Below are 19,639 nucleotides of genomic sequence, written 5' to 3' on the forward strand. Positions count from 1 at the left end.
TGATACTAAATGTACTGATAAATAATGTTTTAGTCACTCTCAGTGTGAAGTGTACATGATTTCTAGACCTGTGCTCCCCCCGTCTATTCAGTAGCTTTGCGCAGTGGCAGTATCGTAGCCGATGAGGTTTACCCGAGGCGCGATTATTGCTTATTGAAAACTTTTCCCAATACCCCGCTATGACGACTTGAAATATAGTCGGCATTGGCAATTTTTGACAGTCTCTGCGGAGACTTCACTCTGTTTCAAAAGATAGATCAAACATGAACTCGACTGTCAGAATATTGCAGGTGGCCAATGACTATTTAATGTTATCACTCCTTTGCCTTTTCCGTGTAATTGTGATTTCCAGTCCTCAAGTGTCATTACTCGCTTTGTCTCCCTGATCTTGTACTGTCTTTTCTGCTGTTACTCCATCATTCTTCATTCAAAAGCCGCTGCGGGAGAGGACTTCATCAGCTTGTGGATTTACCGTGCCGACTATCAACGGCATTTTATCGAAACTATTATTTTTCGTTGTGTGTGTCATGTGATCATTTGGTGTCACATGATAGGGCGCCGTGTAGGCCTTTTCAGCCGCAAACTCGATTAAAAGCACAGTTAGTACAGTTCGTCGACTGCCTAAAATAATACATACTCTGACAATTATACAAATGGCATAAGACTGGACATAAGACAGTTTTTGATTTTAGGATTATAACAGATGATTTAGCTTTAGCTTCAGAAAGATGAAATATTGAGGGGTGTGGTGGTGACTGGAGAAAGCAGAGCTTCAGCTGGAAAGCATGGAACACTGGGTGAATATGATGGTAGGTGCAGTCTATAAGAAGCTCTTGGTAGCTGTTTCTACTATAACTGGTCTCACGTAGCACTGAGCCAATTTGCAGCTTTCAAAGGGAGATCTCTAGATTGCAGCCAGACTTTCTTCCTTGGCTTGAGAGGGGCCTTGCCTGTTGGCAGAGCCGATCAGCCTGCCGGGCATACGGTTTCTGAGTGTGTCCTGGCCGTCTCCACTTGTGTTTGCAACATTTGACCAACTGCTCAGCAGCAGGAACTCCCAAGTCAGTCCCTTGGTCGGGGAAGAGTGATGGCTGGAATCTGTTCTGGCATTCAAAGGGAGGCATGCCAGTGGAAGATGACTGGAGGTAATTGTGGGCGATCTTTGCCCAGACAAGTTGGGAGCTCCAGATGGTGGTGATGGAAGACACAGGCAACACATCCTACTGCTGATTCATTCTCTCAGTTGGGTTTGGAAACCAGATGAGAACAGAAATCTTCCAAAAACGGCAAGTGAACTGTGGTCCTCGATCAGACACAACATCCCGAAGGAGGTCATGCAGCCTGAGCACGTGCTGAACGATGAAGGTGGCAATTTCATGAGCTTGGGGGAGAGTAATGAAGAGACTACTTTGGAGAGCCGGTCCACAACTACCAGAATGGCAGTGACCCCATCTGACAGAGGCAGACCAGTGATGAAAGCACCGAGAGGCGGGACTAGGGGCAGTGAGGCACACACAGTGGGCAATGCAGACCAGCAGGGTGGTGGTGTGACGTCTTGTTCTGAGCACAAATGGGACAGACAGAGACAAAGTCATGGAATCCGGGGACATAAATCAACATCTGTATAAATTCCTGGATCTGTTGAACCCCCAGATGGGAAGAGTGACCCCACTCCAACACTCAGGGGCACACAGTGGCAGGAGCAAACAGCAGGTTGGGAGGAACCCACCCGGGCCTGGATCCGACTTTTTTGCAGCTCACCTCTCCTTCTATTCCCTAAATCACCAATATGCTTATTGAAAACTTTTCCCAATACCCCGCTATGACGACTTGAAATATAGTCGGCATTGGCAATTTTTAACAGTCTCTGCGGAGACTTCACTCTGTTTCAAAAGATAGATAAGACATAAACTCGGCTCTCAGAATATTGCAGGTGGCCAATGACTATTTAATGTTATCACTCCTTTGCCTTTCCCTGTTTGGCTTTTCTGTGTAATTGTGATTTCCAGTCCTCAAGTGTCATTACTCGCTTTGTCTCCCTGATCTTGTACTGTCTTTTCTGCTGTTACTCTATAATTCTTCATTCAAAAGCTGCTGTGGGAGAGGACTTCATGGGCTTGTGGATTTACCGTGCCGACTATCAACTGCATTTTAACATTTTGTTGTGTGTGTCATGTGATCAATTGATGTCAAATAATAGAGCGCCATGTAGATCTTTTCAGCCGCAAACTCGATTAAAACCACAGAGTTAGTGCACTTCGTCCACCGCCGAAAGTAATATATACAGTACTCTGACAATTATACAAATGGCATAAGACTGGGCACAGTTTTTGATTTTAGGATTATAACAGATGATTTAGCTTTAGCTTCAGAAAGATGAAATATTGAGCGGTGTGGTGGTGACTGGCGGGCATACGGTTTCTGAGTGTGTCCTGGCCCGTCTCCACTTGTGCTTGCAACCGCATTGGACCAACTGCTCAGCAGCAGGAACTCCCAAGTCAGTCCCTTGGTCGGGGAAGAGTGATGGCTGGAATCTGTTCCGGCATTCAAAGGGAGGCATGCCAGTGGAAGATGACTGGAGAATTGTGGATGATCTTTGCCCAGACAAGTTCGGAGCTCCAGTTGGTGGTGATGGAATACACAAGTCGGAGAAGGAAGTCTGAAAATTGGAGCAGGAGTGCAGAGGAAGCTTTTTTGAATTTTTCGGTTTTTTCATCAGCGTTGAGAGAAGCAGGACTGCGCAGGTGTGTGACGTCAGGGAGTGAAGTGAGGAAGATTTAAAAGGAACACAGCCTTATACATTGGGCAGCGTAGTTTGCGGGCTGCAGAGTGAGCCGGGAGCAGAGTGAAGGCTTAAGGGCTTAGGTGGAAACGGGCAAGGTGAAGAGGGTTTGATTTTTCATTTTTTCCCCTGTTATTTGAAGAGAGGGGGAAGTATGAGTGTGAGGGCAGCTTGACGTTCTCAGTGCTGGATGTGGGAGGTAGTGGAGTCTCCCGGACATCCACATGTGCGCCGAGATGCAGCTCCTAGGAGACCGCGTTAGGGAACTGCAGCTGCAGCTCGATGACCTTCGTCTGGTCAGGGAGAGTGAGGCGTTACAGGCAGGTGGTCACACCGGGGCCACGGGAGGCAGACAAGTGGGTCAAGGTTAGGAGGAGGAATAGGAAGAATCAGGTACTAGAGAGTACCGCTGTGGCTGTGCCCCTTGACAATAAGTACTCCTGTTTGAGTACTGTTGGGGGGACAGCATACCTGGGGGAAGCAATAGTGGCCGTGCCTCCGGCCCTGTAGCTAAGAAGGGTAGGGAACGGAAGAGGAGGGCAGTAGTAATAACTCGATAGTTAAGGGGTCAGATAGACGATTCTGTGGACGAAGTCCAGAGACCTGGATGGTAGTTTGCCTCCCTCGTGCCAGGGTCCGGGATGTTTCTGATCATGTCCAAGAGATCCTGAAGTGGGAGGGAGAGGAGCCAGAGGTCGAAGCATGCATTTCTTCAGAAAGGGAGAGAGATGGTTGAGTTTTTTTTTTAAAAGAAGGCAGAAAACCGACAAAATTCACAGGTTCATAAACAGCGAGTACTGGGGTGATAACAACAATAAATAAAAAACACTCCTGTGCCCAGCGTCGCTTTATGTGCATTCATTCAATCAATCTATATATATAAGCTAACTTGTGTTTTGTTCTCCTTTATACTTGTGTACTGGTAATGAAATTAAACAATTTTCAATCTTGAATCAATGACCCTCAATTCCTTGACCTTTCACCTATTTATCCATCTCCACCTTAAATATTTTTATTAATCTAGCCTCCACCACCCCTTGGAACAACAAATTCCAGAGTTCATTGTCCTTTGGGAGAAGAAGCTCAACTCACCTCAGTTTTAAATAATCAGCCCCTTATGTTGTAACTGTGTTCCCAGAGTCTTAGCCCATGCAGTTGTATATAATGAATCTCTGCATCACTTCCCAGAGTTGTTCCCAAACAGGGCCATCAGTTGACTCTTTTGCCCTTGAGCATGATCTTCCAATCAATATGACCTTCTGTTTCAAAACTAGAAAATGGCGGGTACATTGGAAAGATAGATGCATTTGATTGTTCAACAGATAACTGGGTTATGTATACTGAACGTATTGAGCAATATTTTGAAATTGCCAATGAAAAGCAAGTGCCAGTTTTGCTGAAGGGTTTGTAGGTGGAAAAGAAGACAGTTTAGCTTGAAGTTTGACTGCTCCAAGCAAACCAGCCGAAATGAGCTTTAGTGAAAGTAATGCAGAAACATTTAGAACTGAAACCATCGTTGATTACAGAACACTTTTTTTTAACAAGTGGATGGGGAATCTTTTTCAGCTTTCATGACTGAATTGAAGGGATTGGTTGAGCATTGTCAGTTCAGTGATGGGCTTCATGATGCACCGAGAGATTGTTTAGTTTGGGGAATCTTGCAAGAAAGCATTCGAAAACGGCTCCTAATTGAAGCACAACTTATATTTAAAAGAGAAGTTGAAATTGCTTCTTCAATGGAAACAGCAGCCAGAGAACCAATTGAGTTGCAAGCAGGAATGAAAGTGAGTGAGAACAAAATTGCAATGTTAAAATAAAAACCTGCCTAGCTGAACCAATTGTGTTACCTTGTGGCAGGGGCTCACATACACCAGACCAACACAGGTTTAAAGGTGAAAATTGCTGAAAATGCAACAAAGGTGGATACATATAAAGAGCAAACAAAAATAAATGGACTGCATGGGGAAAAAGATAAAAAGACAAGTTGCAGTTTCAAAAAGAGCACTAATCTGCATGCTGTTAATGAAAAATCTGATCATGATGGTGTGAGGGGATCCAGGAGTCCCCCTATTAACTGCTTGAAGAGAGACAGAGAGAGACATTCATCATTGATGGTTCGTTTGGAAAGGAGAGAGAGAGACGAAGATTAATGGTTGGACTGTCACTTTAAGGCATTGAAAGTAGCTTTGGATTTTTACTGAGTTTGGAGTTGGAGACAGCACCGAGCAGCTCATAAGTTGCTATGGTGACCGAAGGCAGTGTTATTTAATGGACACTCGATGTTATGGTTTTCAGCAGGTTGTTGATATTTCTTCAAGGACTTGTTGCCTGCTTGTGCACTCCTTCACAGACAAAGGAAGGAGGGACTCTTTGAATGACAGGTGATGCTCAGCACAGAGTAATAAATGGGAGGTCAGATGATACAGACCGAGGACACGTGATCTGCACACTGAATGAGCATTGTTGTGCCTGCAGAGAAAGTGGGTTTTTGGAGGATTGATCCAAATTGCTATTCCAATGGTAAAGAAGGGGTTGACTGGTGGGGAGTTGTCTATGTGTCCACCCTTGCTGGGGTGATAGCTCCACCACAGGAAAACTGGTCCCCCTGGTTAAAGTCACAGTCGGTGACTTGTAAAGGATTTCGGAGGACGACGAGAAGATCGACGGCATCAGCTCACCTGAAGACTCAACTCTCTCTCTCTCTCTCTCTCTCTCTCCATCAAGACTCAAATAAATACCACGAACTGAACTGAACTTTACTCAACATCGGAAGACTGTATCTTTTTACCCCTAGACTTAAAGAAGCTTGGTTTTCATACATATATATTTCACACTTGCTTCTATATATAATCATTGCTAACCTGTTTGATTTATCTACATTTATATTACTGTATTGCGGAGTTACTAATAAATATTATTAGTTTATAGCAATACTGGACTCCAAAGTGTTTTCCATCTCTGCTGGTTCTTTATCCCCGTCACGGGGTATGTGACAATGGGTAATCTTGAGATTTACAGTGTGAAAACTAACAATAGACAAGCAACACACATCAAAGTTGCTGGTGAACGCAGCAGGCTAGGCAGCATCTCTAGGAAGAGGTGCAGTCGACATTTCGGGCCGAGACCCTTCGTCATTCCTGTTGTTTGCGTTTTTAAATAGACAAGCAATATGGCTTACACCAGAAGTGAACGGCAAGTTAATAAAAATGGAATTGGACGTTGGCTTGGCTGCTTCACTCATTCCACTAAACGAGTTTGAACGGCATTACAAAGATACTGAACTGAAGCACGCAGATATCCAGTTATGAACTTATACTAGAGAAAAGATCAATCCTGTGAGAATGACAATCATAAGAGTGAAATACAACAGCTAACAAACTACATTGGGTTTGTAGGTCGTAAAAACAAGAGGGCCAGCATTGTGGATCCTTGATTGGCTGAGACAACTACAAGTTGATTGGAGATCCTTCCATCATTTGCATGCCACATCCCTGCAAAATCGTCAAGTGAAAGCAAATTTAAAAAGATGATGGATGATGAAGTAACCACAGTTTCCAAGGAAGGCATTGGAAAACTCAAACATATCAGGGTTAAAATAGTGTTAAATGAAAATGCTACACCAATTTTTCAAAGTTCTGGTTCCTTATACCATCAGTGATAAAGTAGCCAGTGATCCAGATCACAGGGAGGCCGAAGGAATTTTTTCCCAAGTTGAGTGGAATCCATGGGCAATACAGTGATCCCAGTAGCCAAGAAGCTACACAGAAGCTACTCTCCTACACAGTGAAGATTGCTTCTGATGTCATCTGGAGATGATACATTAAGGAAAGCAGAGTCAATTGTTAGAGAGAAGAAAGGAGCCCAGAGCTGTCAGAACCACTTCCTGCAGTCCCAGAGTTAATTCCTACAACCACCACGGAGGAGGCCCCAGAACCTGCGATTGCTTCACAGTCACAAGTTGCAATTGCCAAGCAGAGTGATTCCCTGCCTTGTCAGGAGAGATGTTATCCCACAAGATTAAGATATCCTTCACAGTAATCAAATCTTTAGGCCTGAATGGGGCAATTTAAAAAATTATCATCCTGTGGATATCTAGATAGTTGTTGTATTATGTAGTACAATGTGTATATAGTTTAGATGCATTCATTATTGAGTTGGAGTTTATAACTCAGCAAGGAGGAGTGTTGTGTATTTGATATTTCAATAATATTTGAGCAATAATGTAAATCTATTATGTGATTAAGCATTCTTTGATGTTTACAGAATAAATTACTGGTTTCATGTAAAAGTACTTGAATGGCATACGTCATTACACCACCACATCATATGTGTGCGCCTCTCTAAAGGAAAAACTTAACATACAAAAGTTCCCCAGGGCTCTCGTGCTTTTCTTTCGATTCTTTTCTGGAGCTCCAAAGCATAACCGAATCCCTTTGTCTGGAAAATAAAATAGTGAGGACATACTGTAGATAGGATGGATACTAGAAGTTTTTTTTTACCCCATGACAAGGGAGTCTAAAGCTAGGGGGCATTCGTTTTGGCTGAGAGGTGAAATCTTAAAGGAGATTTGAGTGGTAAGTAGTTCATACGGAAGGTGGTAGTTACATGGAGGACTGGCGGGGCAGTCCAAATTACAACATTTAAAAGGACTTTGGACAGAAAGGAGTTGGGGATGTGGGCAAATAGGATTACCCTAGACCATTTCATTCTCACCACGTTCTCCTCAACTCTCCCAGGTTCTACCACTCACCTACACATTAGGCGGACTAACATACCAACCCCAGCACATTTTTGGGAAGTGAGAGGAAAGCAGGGCACCCAGGTGGAATGCACTCTGTCACAGCGATAATGAGCAGCCTGCATGCAGATGGTACGCGAGTTCAGGAGTGAACCAGGGTCTCTGGTTCTTTGAAACCAGCTACAGCACTGACCCATCTGAGAGAGAGAAAAAAGACAAGGGTCATGGCAATTCTACTTTTGCTCTGTCCAAGGAGAAGAAGGTGTAAAGGCAAAGGCACAGGACATAGATGACATGTGGGCAAGGGCTTGGTTTTCCATGGCAGAGGGGAAATCCAGTCACAACCACGGACTCAGCTGCAGAGTCTGGGCGTCCTCACGGTCATGCTCCTGAGTATGTATGTTCCGGCCATTTAGAGTTTATTTGTGGTTGTATTTAACCAACTTTACTTTTTTACAGTCTTGACCGAGGCACAATGATAGTAACGCTCCCTGCTTACCGTATCCACACTCTGGGAATGAAGATTCCAATTCAGATCGACAGTGTGAGTTTAGTATTCAGTTACTGCTTCTGTGCCACAGTGACAGCGTTAGATTTTAGTCAGCGGTCCTGTTGGCCTAGTGTTTATTATTTTTATCATTTTGTTCTGTACAGTTCGTATTGAAACGCAGTGAATCGTTTGTTCTGCTGCCGTGTCTTCCTCAGCACTTGGCCCATCACTGAACACACTATCAGTGAGACTCAATCACTAAAATAGACCCAGTGCAGAGAGAACAGCTGACTTTGGGCCTGCATTTTGTTAGGCAGGTGGGAAAGGAGTGAAATTGAGTGGAGGCCGGGCTGGCGGAATGGCTTACGCTGTGCGACAGGCGCAGTCCAAACCGAAGTTCGTTCGGCAGGTAGAAGAGAAGGTTAAGTCAGTGGGGTCCGTTTGGCAGAAATGCTCGCGAAGCGCGACTGTCGCTTTTAGAGTGGCAAGCCCAGTCTAAATAGGAAGAAGAAATTATTCATGTGCATAGATGCTGCCTGGGCTGCTAAGTTCTCTAGCATTTTGTGTGTGTTGTTTGGGGAGAACAGGGTCAGCGTTTGCAGTGACAGTTCAGCGGCTCTCAGAATCAGTCAGGACAGTCCCAGCATCTCCCATTTCCTCCTCAGTAACAGTCTCGTCAGCCTCGGCCACTGGAGCCCCATTCCCCCAGCAGTTTCCGGATCAAAACCGAGCTTTCCTCCACCAGTCATGTACCCTGGTGACCCCGGCAGCCGCAGAAACTTCATTACCCAGTGTGAGCTGACTTTCCCGGCCCAGCCAGGTCAGTTCGGTGAGGATGCACGCAAACTGGCCGATGTGGAGAATCTCTCAGGCGCACCTCTGCTCAGTTCAACCCTCTACGAGAACAGGATTCCCCTGCAGCAACTTGTAGTCGAGATCAAGAGAACGCTTGCTGCCCACTCCTGGACCTGCGCCAAGGGAAAGGACCAGTGAGGGACTATCAGTAAAGTTCTGCAGGCTCGCAGTTGAGATGGGGTGGAATGAGAGATCCCTCATGATGCACTATCAATAACTCCAAAAGACTGGAAGTGGAGTAAATACTTAAAGGCTTTTATTAGCAGTAAAATGGGACCTCGTCCATGCTGAGTGTCAGCCCTGGACCGAGAGGAGGAGCACTGACACAATCGCCTTTATTCAGGGTTCTGCGGGAGGAGCCACAGGAGCAGTCAGCAGAGGGGCGTGTCCAGACAGGTAACCCAGTTACAACATATATATATGGTTTACCATATTCACCCCTCCTTTTTTTTAAAAAAAGAGTCCCGCGGGGTGAAGTGACTGACAATATTTACAAGAAGTATATTTACAGGTTAAGTCTATCAGGCGGTCGAGTCCGTCGCTGTGATCTACGTAGCACTAGTGGTGATTGCTTCGGCGACGGCGCTTGTGCTGGTTCCGGCCTGACTTCAGGTGCCAGCACGTTAGGCGTCGGTAATCCCTTGTGCATGTGCGTCACGCCCGGTATGGGAGTGTGGTGTGGTATCTGTGTAGGGTTTGGAGTGCGCGGTGTCTCGTGGGTATATTTATCGGTGGGTACGGGGTCAATAGTCACCACGGAGTGTTCAGGGTAGGGGCCCGGTGCTCCTGTGGGCACCAGGTCGCGGATGGAGACCGTGTCCTCCCACGTAGGCATACTGAGGGTTCGCATGAAGTCAGTGAACCCATCGACCATCGGGGAGTATTTATTGCTCCTCGCTTGTTTCCAGAGCAGCACTGACCCCAGGGACGTCAGCCAAGATGGCAGGGTGGTTCCAGTGGTCGACTTTCTGGGAAATGAAAAGAGCCGCTCATGAGGGGTGGCATTGGTGGCCGTGCATAACAGGGAGCGGATGGAGTGGAGTGCCTCGGGAAGGACCTCCTGCCAACGGGAGACTGGCAGTCCCTTTGACCTGAGGGCTAAGAGTGTGGCTTTCCACACAGTGGCATTCTCCTTCTCTACCTGTCCATTCCCCCGGGGATTATAGCTCGTGGTCCTACTGGTTGCAATTCCCCTAGCCAGCAGGTATTGGCGCAGCTCGTCACTCATAAACGAGGACCCTCTGTCACTGTGGATATAGCATGGGTATCCGAACAGAATGAAGAGCTTGCGCAGGGCTTTTATAACTGATGTGGTAGTGGTGTCGGGGCAGGGGTTGGCAAAGGGGAACCGCGAGTACTCGACGATAACATTAAGAAAGTACACATTGCGTTCGGTGGAGGGAAGGAGGCCCTTAAAGTCAACACTCAGTCGCTCAAAGGGGTGGGTGGCCTTGATGAGTGGTGCCTTTTCGGGTCGGTAGAAGTGGGGTTTGCACTCTGCGCCGACTTGGCAGTCCCTGGTCATCGTCCTGATCTCCTCAAGGGAGTAAGGCAGGTTCCGGGCTTTCACGAAGTGGAAAAGCCGGGTGACCCCCGGGTGGCAAAGATCGACATGTAGGGCGTATAGCCGGTCGATCTGCGCGCTGGCGCACACTCCCTGGGATAGGGCATCGGAGGGTTCGTTGAGCTTCCCAGGCCTGTACATGATGTTATAGTTGTAGGTGGAGAGTTCAATTCTCCACCTCAGAATTTTATTATTTTTGAGTTTGCCCCGCTGTTGGTTACTAAACATGAATGCGACTGAGCGCTGGTCAGTCAGCAGGGTGAATTTTTTGCTGGCGAGATAGTGCCTCCAGTGCCTAATAGCTTCCACTATGGCCTGGGCCTCTTTCTCTACCGCGGAGTGCCGAATTTCAGGGCCTTGAAGGGTATGGGAGAAGAATGCCACTGGTCTTCCTGCCTCGTTGAGGGTAGCAGCCAGCGCAAAGTCGGAGGCGTCACTCTCTACTTGGAAGGGAATGGCCTCATCCACCGCATGCATTGCTGCTTTGGCAATGTCCCCTTTTATGCGGCTGAAGGCTGCGCTGGTCTCGGCTGAGAGGGGGAATGTGGTGGATATGATCAGGGGCGGGCCTTGTCTGTGTAGTTAGAGACCCATTGGGCGTAATATGAAAAGAAGCCCAGGCACCTTTTGAGGGTTCTGAGGGTGTTGGGAAGAGGGAGTTCCAACAGGTGGCACATACGGTCGGGGTCAGGGCCAATGACTCCATTCTCCACGACACACCCAAGGATAGCAAGTGGGGTGGTTCTGAACACACACTTATCCTTGTTATAGGTGAGATTGAAAGCTTTGGCCGCTTGGAAAAATTTTTGGAGGTTGTTGTCGTGATCCTGCCGGTCGTGACCACAGATGGTGATGTTATCCAGATATGGGAACGTGGCCTTCAGTTGGCACTGGTCCACCATTCGGTCCATTTCCCTCTGGAAGACAGATACACCATTTGTGACACCGAAGGGGACGCGCAGGAAGTGATAAAACCTGCCATCTGCCTCGAAGGCGGTGTAAGTGCGGTCCTCCCGGCGGATGGGGAGCTGATGGTAAGCGGATTTTAGGTTTATGGTCGAGTACACCTTGTACTGTGCTATCTGATTGACCATATCCGCGATGCGGGGTAGAGGGTACGCGTCGAGCTGCGTGAACCTATTGATGGTCTGGCTATAGTCCACGACCATCCTATTCTTCTCCCCATTCCGAACAACCACCACCTGCGCCCTCCAAGGACTTGTGCTTGCCTCAATGACCCCCTCCCTGAGCAGCCGCTGCACCTCCGACTTAATGAAAGCTCTGTCCGCCGCGCTGTACCTCCTGCTTTTAGTTGCCACAGGTTTACAGTCGGGGGTCAGGTTGGCGAACAGCGGTGGGGGAGGGATCTTGAGGGTGGAGAGGCCGCAAGTGGCGTTGGTAGTGCGGCTGTTGGCATGGTGTTGGGTGGAATGTGCGGGTCGGTGTGGGGGGGTAGTCAGTAGCGGGATATGTGACGTATTCCTACAAAACTGGGGATTTACGACAGTGATTGGTGGGAAGGGCCCATCATACTCCATTGTCAGGCTTTTCAGGTGGCTCTGGAAGTCGAGCCCCAATAGCACAGGGGCACACAGTTGAGACATGACCAGTAATGTAAAGTCTCGATATTCTGTGCCCTGCACCACTAGCCTCGCTACACAACCCCCCCGGATGTCTGTTGTATGCGACCCTGAAGCCATGGCGACCCTCTGACTTACCGGCCGTATCGCAAATCCGCAACGCTGCACCGTGTCCGGGTGGATAAAACTCTCCACCAGGATGTCCATAGTTGACCTTGCGAGCTGGTGGGGAAGCGCTTTGGTCACAGAGGCCAGACTTGAGTTGCTGTCTTAGTCCGGTGCGGTGGGGTGCCCCGTGGGTCGTAGGCGGTGGGACGTGGCGCTGACCAAGATGGCCGCCCCCATGTCTCGCACGTGGTGGCGGCGTGCAGGCAAGATGGCAACCCCCATGCCTCACACGCGGCGCTGCTCGATCCTGCTCGCGGTTTGGACTTACAGCCCTTGGCGAAGTGGCCCTTCTTTCCGCAGCTGGAGCAGGTAGCTTGTCGAGCCGGGCAGCGGTTCCAGGGGTGCTTCTCGAGTCCGCAGAAGTAGCACTTCGCGGACTTGCGACTGGCAGCAGCCGTGGTCGATTTGCCGGTGGGTTGCAGGGTCTGCGGTGTCCACGAGGCCATCGGGGGATCACGTGCCTGGAGAGCCTCAGAGTTGTGCAGAACGGCCTCCAGCGTGTCGGCCAGCTCAATCACCGAACGTAAGATCAGCTAGTTCCAGCAGCTGCTGGCGCACATACATTGACCTGGTCCCCATGACGAAGGCGTCTCACACTAGGAGCTCCGCATGCTGTTTGGCCGTCAGTTCTCGGCAGTCGCAGGTCCGCACGAGTGTCTGCAGGGCCAGACAAACCTAGCGCTTGACTCCCCGGGCCGCTGCTGCCGTGTCACTAAGCGATGTCGTGCATAGACGGTGTTTACCGGCCGCAGGTATTGCCTTTTGAGGGCACTCATTGCGCCGTCGTAGCTCAGCTGGTCTCTGATCATCGAGTAGACCTGTGGACTGACCCTGGAGAGGAGAACTCTGCACTTCGCGGTGGACTCGGTCACTTCAATTGCCTCTAGTTATGATTTGAAGCAGGCCAGCCAGAGTTCGAAAGCATTTCCAGCTTCAGGTGTTTGCCGGTCGAGGTCTAACTTGTCGGGTCTCAGGATGTGTTCCATGCTTTAAAATTACTGCTAATAAAATTGATGCACTATCAATAGCTCCAAAAGACTGGAAGTAGAGTAAATACTGAAAGGCTTTTATTAGCAGTAAAATGTGACCTCCACCATGCTGAGTATCTGCCCTTGGACTGAGAGGAGGAGCAATGGCCCAGTCGCCTTTATTCAGGGGATGTGGGAGGATCCACAGGAGCAGTCAGCAGAGGGGCACGTCCAGACAGGTAACCCAGTTACAACATATATATATGGTTTACCACACCTCATGACCGCTTCCCAGCGTGGGCTGAGCACTGGGGTCCGGCGTGAGGTCTCAGCGCATGATGAGCAGGACAGCCGGGATTTCCTGATAAATCTGGCCATTTGCATAGACAATAGAGTGGTGCAAAGAGATCAGTTTCTGCCTTCACCCTTTCTCTCATCACCTAGTGGTCTGTGGAGGAATAGTCGGTCATGCACCTACCTCAGGAGGGCTGAGAACCGCCACAGGGGAGCAAGTTCCTGCCTCTAACGCGGCACTCCAGGACACTTCTGAGCATCCTGTCTCAAGTGCCCGGTGAAAGAGGTTACCTGTCAGCAGGAAGGGAAATTTGAGGGGATGATTCTCCCTGCAAGCACGTAATGCTCCCAGCTTTCTTGTCTTTGGGTTGGTAAACCCATGAGCTTCAGGCATTTATTGATTCCGGCCAGCCCGGAACCTCATGAGTATCACTCAGGCTCAAAGTTTGTGAGTCCCCACTCAACACATGAGACAGAATATTGATGTCAAGGCTTTGGATTGTTGGCCGCTGGGTACCAGCAAGATCCCCCTTTCCACAGAACCCCTTCAACTTTTGGCGGAAGGCAACCTTAAGGAACAGCTCTCCAAGCTTGCTGATTTGCCTGATCTGCCACTGGAGTCGAATTGAATTGACTTTATTACTTACAACCTCTATAATCATGAGGAGTAAAAATCTTTACGTTACGATTCTGTCTAAATGCGCAATTTATAGTAATCTATAATAAATAGTATGTACAAAAAACAGGACAGTCAATATAACATAGAAATACAATTGTATCAGCGTGAATTAATCAGTCTGATGGCCTGGTGGAAGAAGCTGTCCTGGAGCCTGTTGGTCCTGGCTTTTATGCTGCGTTACCATTTCCTGGACGATAGCAGCTGGAACAGTTTGTGGTTAGAGTGACTCAGGTCCCAATGATTCTTCAGGCACCTTTCTCACACCTGTGTTTATAAATGTCCTGAATAGTGGGAAGTTCACATCTACAGACATGCAGGGCATCACCTGGAGGTTGATGTGTCAGATGTTGGCCTAAGAGCTGCACTCTCCTAGTGCTCTTCTGTGGATTTTCTTTCCCATCCCATGTCGGAAACTGAGAACTTCTGGCTGTCAAAGAGGTCCTGGGGGCACGGCGACACTGGCTGGAGGGAGCAGAGCACCCAGTTATGGTATAGGGAGAACCCACGAACCTCTCCTGCATTCATGATACCAAGATACTTCAGTTTCGTCAAGTCCACCGGGCTCTCTTCTTCACCCAGTTTACTTTCCCCCTCACCAACAGACCTGGCAGCAAAAATACTCAGACCTATGCTCTCTTCACCGTACCATTGAGGACAACACCTGTCATTCCTCACTTGTGCAAAGCTGCTCTGGTGATTTAGGGAACAGAAGCAGAGGTGAGCTGCAAAAAAGTCGGATCCAGGCCCATGTGGGGTCCTCCGAACCTGCTGTTTGTTCCTGCCACTGTGTGCCCCTGAGTGTTGGAGTGGGGTCACTCTTCCCATCTGGGGGTTCAACAGATCCAGGAATTTATACAGATGTTGATTTATGTCCCCGGATTCCATGACTTTGTCTCTGTCTGTCCCATTTGTGCTCAGAACAAGACGTCACACCACCACCCTGCTGGTCTGCATTGCCCACTGTGTGTGCCTCACCACTCCTCATCCCACCTCTCGGTGCTTTCATCACTGGTCTGCCTCTGTCAGATGGGGTCACTGCCATTCTGGTAGTTGTGGACCGGTTCTCCAAAGCAGTCTCTTCATTACTCTCCCCCAAGCTCATGAAATTGCCACCTTCATCGTTCAGCATGTGTTCAGGCTGCACGACCTCCTTCAGGATATTGTGTCTGATCGAGGACCACAGTTCACTTCCTGTTTTTGGAAGATTTCTGTTCTCATCTGGTTTCCAAACCCAAATGAGAGAATGAATCAGGAGTAGGATGTGCTGCCTAGTATAACCATATAACTATATAACAATTACAGCACGGAAACAGGCCATCTTGGCCCTTCTAGTCCATGCCGAACTCTTACTCACACCTAGTCCCACCAACCTGCACTCAGCCCATAACCCTCCATTCCTTTCCTGTCCATATATCTATATCCAATTTAACTTTAAACAACAACATCGAACCTGCCTCAACCACTTCTGCTGGAAGCTCGTTCCACACAGCCACCACTCTCTGAGTAAAGAAGTTCCCCCTCATGTTACCCCTAAACTTTTATCCTTTAACTCTCAACTCATGTCCTCGTTTGAATCTTCCCCACTCTCAATGGAAAAAGCCTATCCATGTCAACTCTATCAATCCCCCTCATAATTTTAAACACCTCTATCAAGTTCCCCCTCAACCTTCTACACAGCAAAGAATAAAGACCTAACTTGTTCAACCTTTCTCTGTAACTTAGGAGGTGAAACTTAGGCAACATTTTAGTAAACCTCCTCTGTACTCTCTCAATTTTATTGACATCTTTCCTATAATTCCGTGACCAGAACTGTACACAATACTCCAAATTTGGCCTTACCAATGCCCTATACAATTTCAACATTACATCCCAACTCCTATACTCAATGTTCTGATTAATAAAGGCCAGCATACCAAAAGCTTTCTTCACCACCCTATCCACATGAGATTCCACCTTCAGGGAACTATGTACCATTATTCCTAGATCCCTCTGTTCTACAGCATTCTTCAGTGCCCTACCATTTACCATGTATGTCCTACTTTGATTGGTCCCACCAAAATGTAGCACCTCACATATTTCAGCTTTAAACTCTATCTGCCATCTTTCAGCCCACACTACTAACTGTCCTAAATCTCTCTGCAAGCTTTGAAAACCTACCTCATCATCCACAACGCCACCTATCTTAGTATCATCTGCATACTTACTAATCCAATTTACAACCCATCATCCAGATCATTAATATATATGACAAACAACATTGGACCCAGAACAGATCCCTGACGCACACCGCTATACACCGTCCTCCAATCTGACACACAGTTATCCACCAATACTCTCTGGCATCTCCCATCTGGCCACTGCTGAATCCATTTTACTACTTCGATATTAATGCCTAATGATTGAACCTTCCTAACTATCCTTCTGTGTGGAACCTTGTCAAAGGCCTTACTGAAGTCCATATAGACAACATCCACCGCTTTACGCTCGCCAACTTTCTTAGTAACCTCATCAAAAAATTCAATAAGATTTGTCAAACATGACCTTCCACGCACAAATCCATGTTGACTGTTCCTAATCAGACCCTATCTATCCAGATAATTATATATACCATCTCTAAGAATACTTTCCATCAATTTACCCACCACTGATGTCAAACTCACAGGCCGATAATTGCCAGGTTTACTCTTAGAACCCTTTTTAAACAATGGAACCACATGAGCAATATGCCAATCTTCCGGCACCATCCCCGTTTCTAATGACATTTGAAATATTTCTGTCAGAGCCCTTGCTATTTCTGCATTAACTTCCCTTAAGGTCCTAGGGAATATCTTGTCCGGACCCGGAGACTTATCCACTTTTATATTCCTTAAAAGTGCCAGTACTTCCTTTTCTTTAATTGTCATACTTTCCATGACTACCCTCCTTGTTTCCTTTACCTTACACAATTCAATATCCTTCTCCTCAGTGAATACCAAAGAAAAGAAATTATTCAAAATCTCCCCCATGTGTTTTGGCTCCGCACATAGCCATCCACTCTGATTTTCCAAGGGACCAATTTTATCCCTCACTATCCTTTTGCCACTAACATAACTGTAGAAACCCTTTGGATTTATTTTCACCTTACTTGCCAAAGCAACCTCGTATCTTCTTTCAGCTTTTCTAATTTCTTTCTTAAGATTCTTTTTACATTCTTTATATTCCTTGAGTACCTCATTAACTCCAAGCTGCCTATATTTATTGAAGGTCCCTCTCTTTTTCCAAACCAAGTTTCCAATATCCCTTGAAAACCATGGCTCTCTCAAACTTTTAACCTTTCCTTTCAACCTAACAGGAACATAAAGATTCTGAACCCTCAAAATTTCACCTTTAAATGACCTCCATTTCTCTATTACATCCTTCCCATAAAACAAATTGTCCCAATCCACTCCTTCTAAATCCTTTCGCATCTCCTCAAAGTTAGCCTTTCTCCAATCAAAAATCTCAATCCTAGGTTCAGTCCTATCCTTCTCCATAATTATACTGAAACTAATGGCATTGTGATCACTTGACTCGAAGTGCTCCCCAACACATACCTCCGTCACCTGACCTATCTCAGTCCCTAACAGGAGATCCAACCCTGCCCCTTCTCTAGTTGGTACCTCTATGTATTGCTCCAAAAAACTATTTTGCACACATTTGACAAACTTCAAACCATCTAGCCCTTTTACAGAATGGGCTTCCCAGTCTATGTGTGGAAAATTAAAATCTCCCACAATCACAACCTTGTGCTTACTACAAATATCTGCTATCTCCTTAGAAATTTGCTCCTCCAGTTCTTGGTCCCCATTAGGTGGTCTATAATACACCCCTATAAGTGTCACAACACCTTTCCCATTCCTCAATTCCACCCAAATAGCCTCCCTAGACGAGTCCACTAATCTATCCTGCCAGAGCACCGCTGTTATTTATTCTCTGACAAGCAATGCAACACCTCCCCCTCTTGCCTCTCCTATTCTATCACACCTGAAGCAACGAAATCCTGGAATATTTAGTTGCAATTCACACCCCTCGTGCAACCACATTTCACTAATAGCTACAACATCATATTTCCAGGTATTAATCCATGCTCTAAGCTCATCCACTTTTCTTACAATGCTCCTAGCATTAAGAAACTCCCCACCTCCCACTCTCTGTTTATCCTTAATGGAGCAAACTTTGTTATCTTTTTCTTCCTTTTCCCCTACATCAACCTCCCCTCTCCTAGTCTCTTTAACTTGATTCCGTCCCCCCAACCATTCTAGTTTGAAGTCACCTCAGTAGCCCTCGCAAATCTCCCCGCCAGGATATTCGTCCCCCTACGATTCAAGTGCAACCCGTCCCCTCTGTACAGGTCACCCCTGCGCCAATAGTGGTCCCAATGATCCAAAAACACGAATCCCTGCCCCCTGCTCCAATCCCTCAGCCACGCATTTATCCTACATCTAATTGTTCCTACTCTCACTGTCGCGTAGTACAGGAAGTAATCCCGAGATTACTACCTTTGCGGTCCTTTCTCTCAACTCCCTTCCTAACTCCCTATACTGTATTCTTCTTTCAGGACCTCTCCCCTTTTCCACCCTATGTCATTGGTAAGTGTCACTCTGCAGCTTCCTGCGTTCACCCTCAGTCTCCACTCCCTCCAATTATAGAACAGTTCACAGGCTTTCACTAAAGTTTAGTAGAATGATAGGCGATCTCATAAAAACATACAACATTCCAACAGGACTGAACACATTATTAGCAAGACTTTCCTCCCATCACAGGAGGGGGTTTAATATTTTAACCATAGAAAATAGAAAGAAGAGCGGATGTTGAAACCACGAAACAGAAACAAAACAAAGTGCAATCCGGAATCGGAAAACAGAACTGTCTGCCCTGCTAGCAGAGCAGCCGAATTTCCAGCTCTCACGTTAATTCTGACTCGACGCTGCTGAATGATTAACATATCACCATCCCATAATCCTTTATCTCCTATGCGAATTTTTAATAGAAACGATTTTTTCTTAATTTCATGAGGAACCTAACATGCTTGGAGGTTCCAGAAATGATCTATAATCTTACTAACAACAAAAACAAGTTTTAGCAGAGTTGATCGACAGTCATTACAACCGTGAGTGGCGGGAGGCAGATAGATGGTATCTCCGGGGAAATTGATGGGTAGCTTTGCGCAGTGGCAGTATCGTAGCCGATGAGGTTTACCCGAGGCGCGATTATTGCTTATTGAAAACTTTTCCCAATACCCCGCTATGACGACTTGAAATATAGTCGGCATTGGCAATTTTTGACAGTCTCTGCGGAGACTTCACTCTGTTTCAAAAGATAGATCAAACATAAACTCGACTCTCAGAATATTGCAGGTGGCCAATGACTATTTAATGTTCTCACTCCTTTGCCTTTTCCGTGTAATTGTGATTTCCAGTCCTCAAGTGTCATTACTCGCTTTGTCTCCCTGATCTTGTACTGTCTTTTCTGCTGTTACTCCATCATTCTTCATTCAAAAGCC

The 19,639-nt window shown here is 46.9% G+C and overlaps 2 non-coding genes and 1 pseudogene across 2 annotated transcripts; all 3 read left to right on the plus strand.

Moving 5' to 3' along the window:
• Positions 1 to 92: 92 nt before the first annotated feature.
• LOC140211315 (U4 spliceosomal RNA) lies at positions 93 to 233 on the plus strand. The gene has a single exon (XR_011889418.1). It is a non-coding gene; the product is annotated as a U4 spliceosomal RNA (small nuclear RNA).
• A 1,557-nt stretch (positions 234 to 1,790) lies between these two features.
• LOC140211319 (U4 spliceosomal RNA) lies at positions 1,791 to 1,876 on the plus strand (annotated as a pseudogene).
• A 17,419-nt stretch (positions 1,877 to 19,295) lies between these two features.
• On the plus strand, positions 19,296 to 19,436 carry LOC140211316 (U4 spliceosomal RNA). Its single transcript, XR_011889419.1, has one exon. It is a non-coding gene; the product is annotated as a U4 spliceosomal RNA (small nuclear RNA).
• The last annotated feature ends 203 nt before the right edge of the window (positions 19,437 to 19,639 follow it).

The sequence above is a fragment of the Mobula birostris genome, chromosome 16 (assembly GCF_030028105.1).
Source record: "Mobula birostris isolate sMobBir1 chromosome 16, sMobBir1.hap1, whole genome shotgun sequence".
Classification (NCBI taxonomy): Eukaryota; Metazoa; Chordata; class Chondrichthyes; order Myliobatiformes; family Myliobatidae; genus Mobula; species Mobula birostris.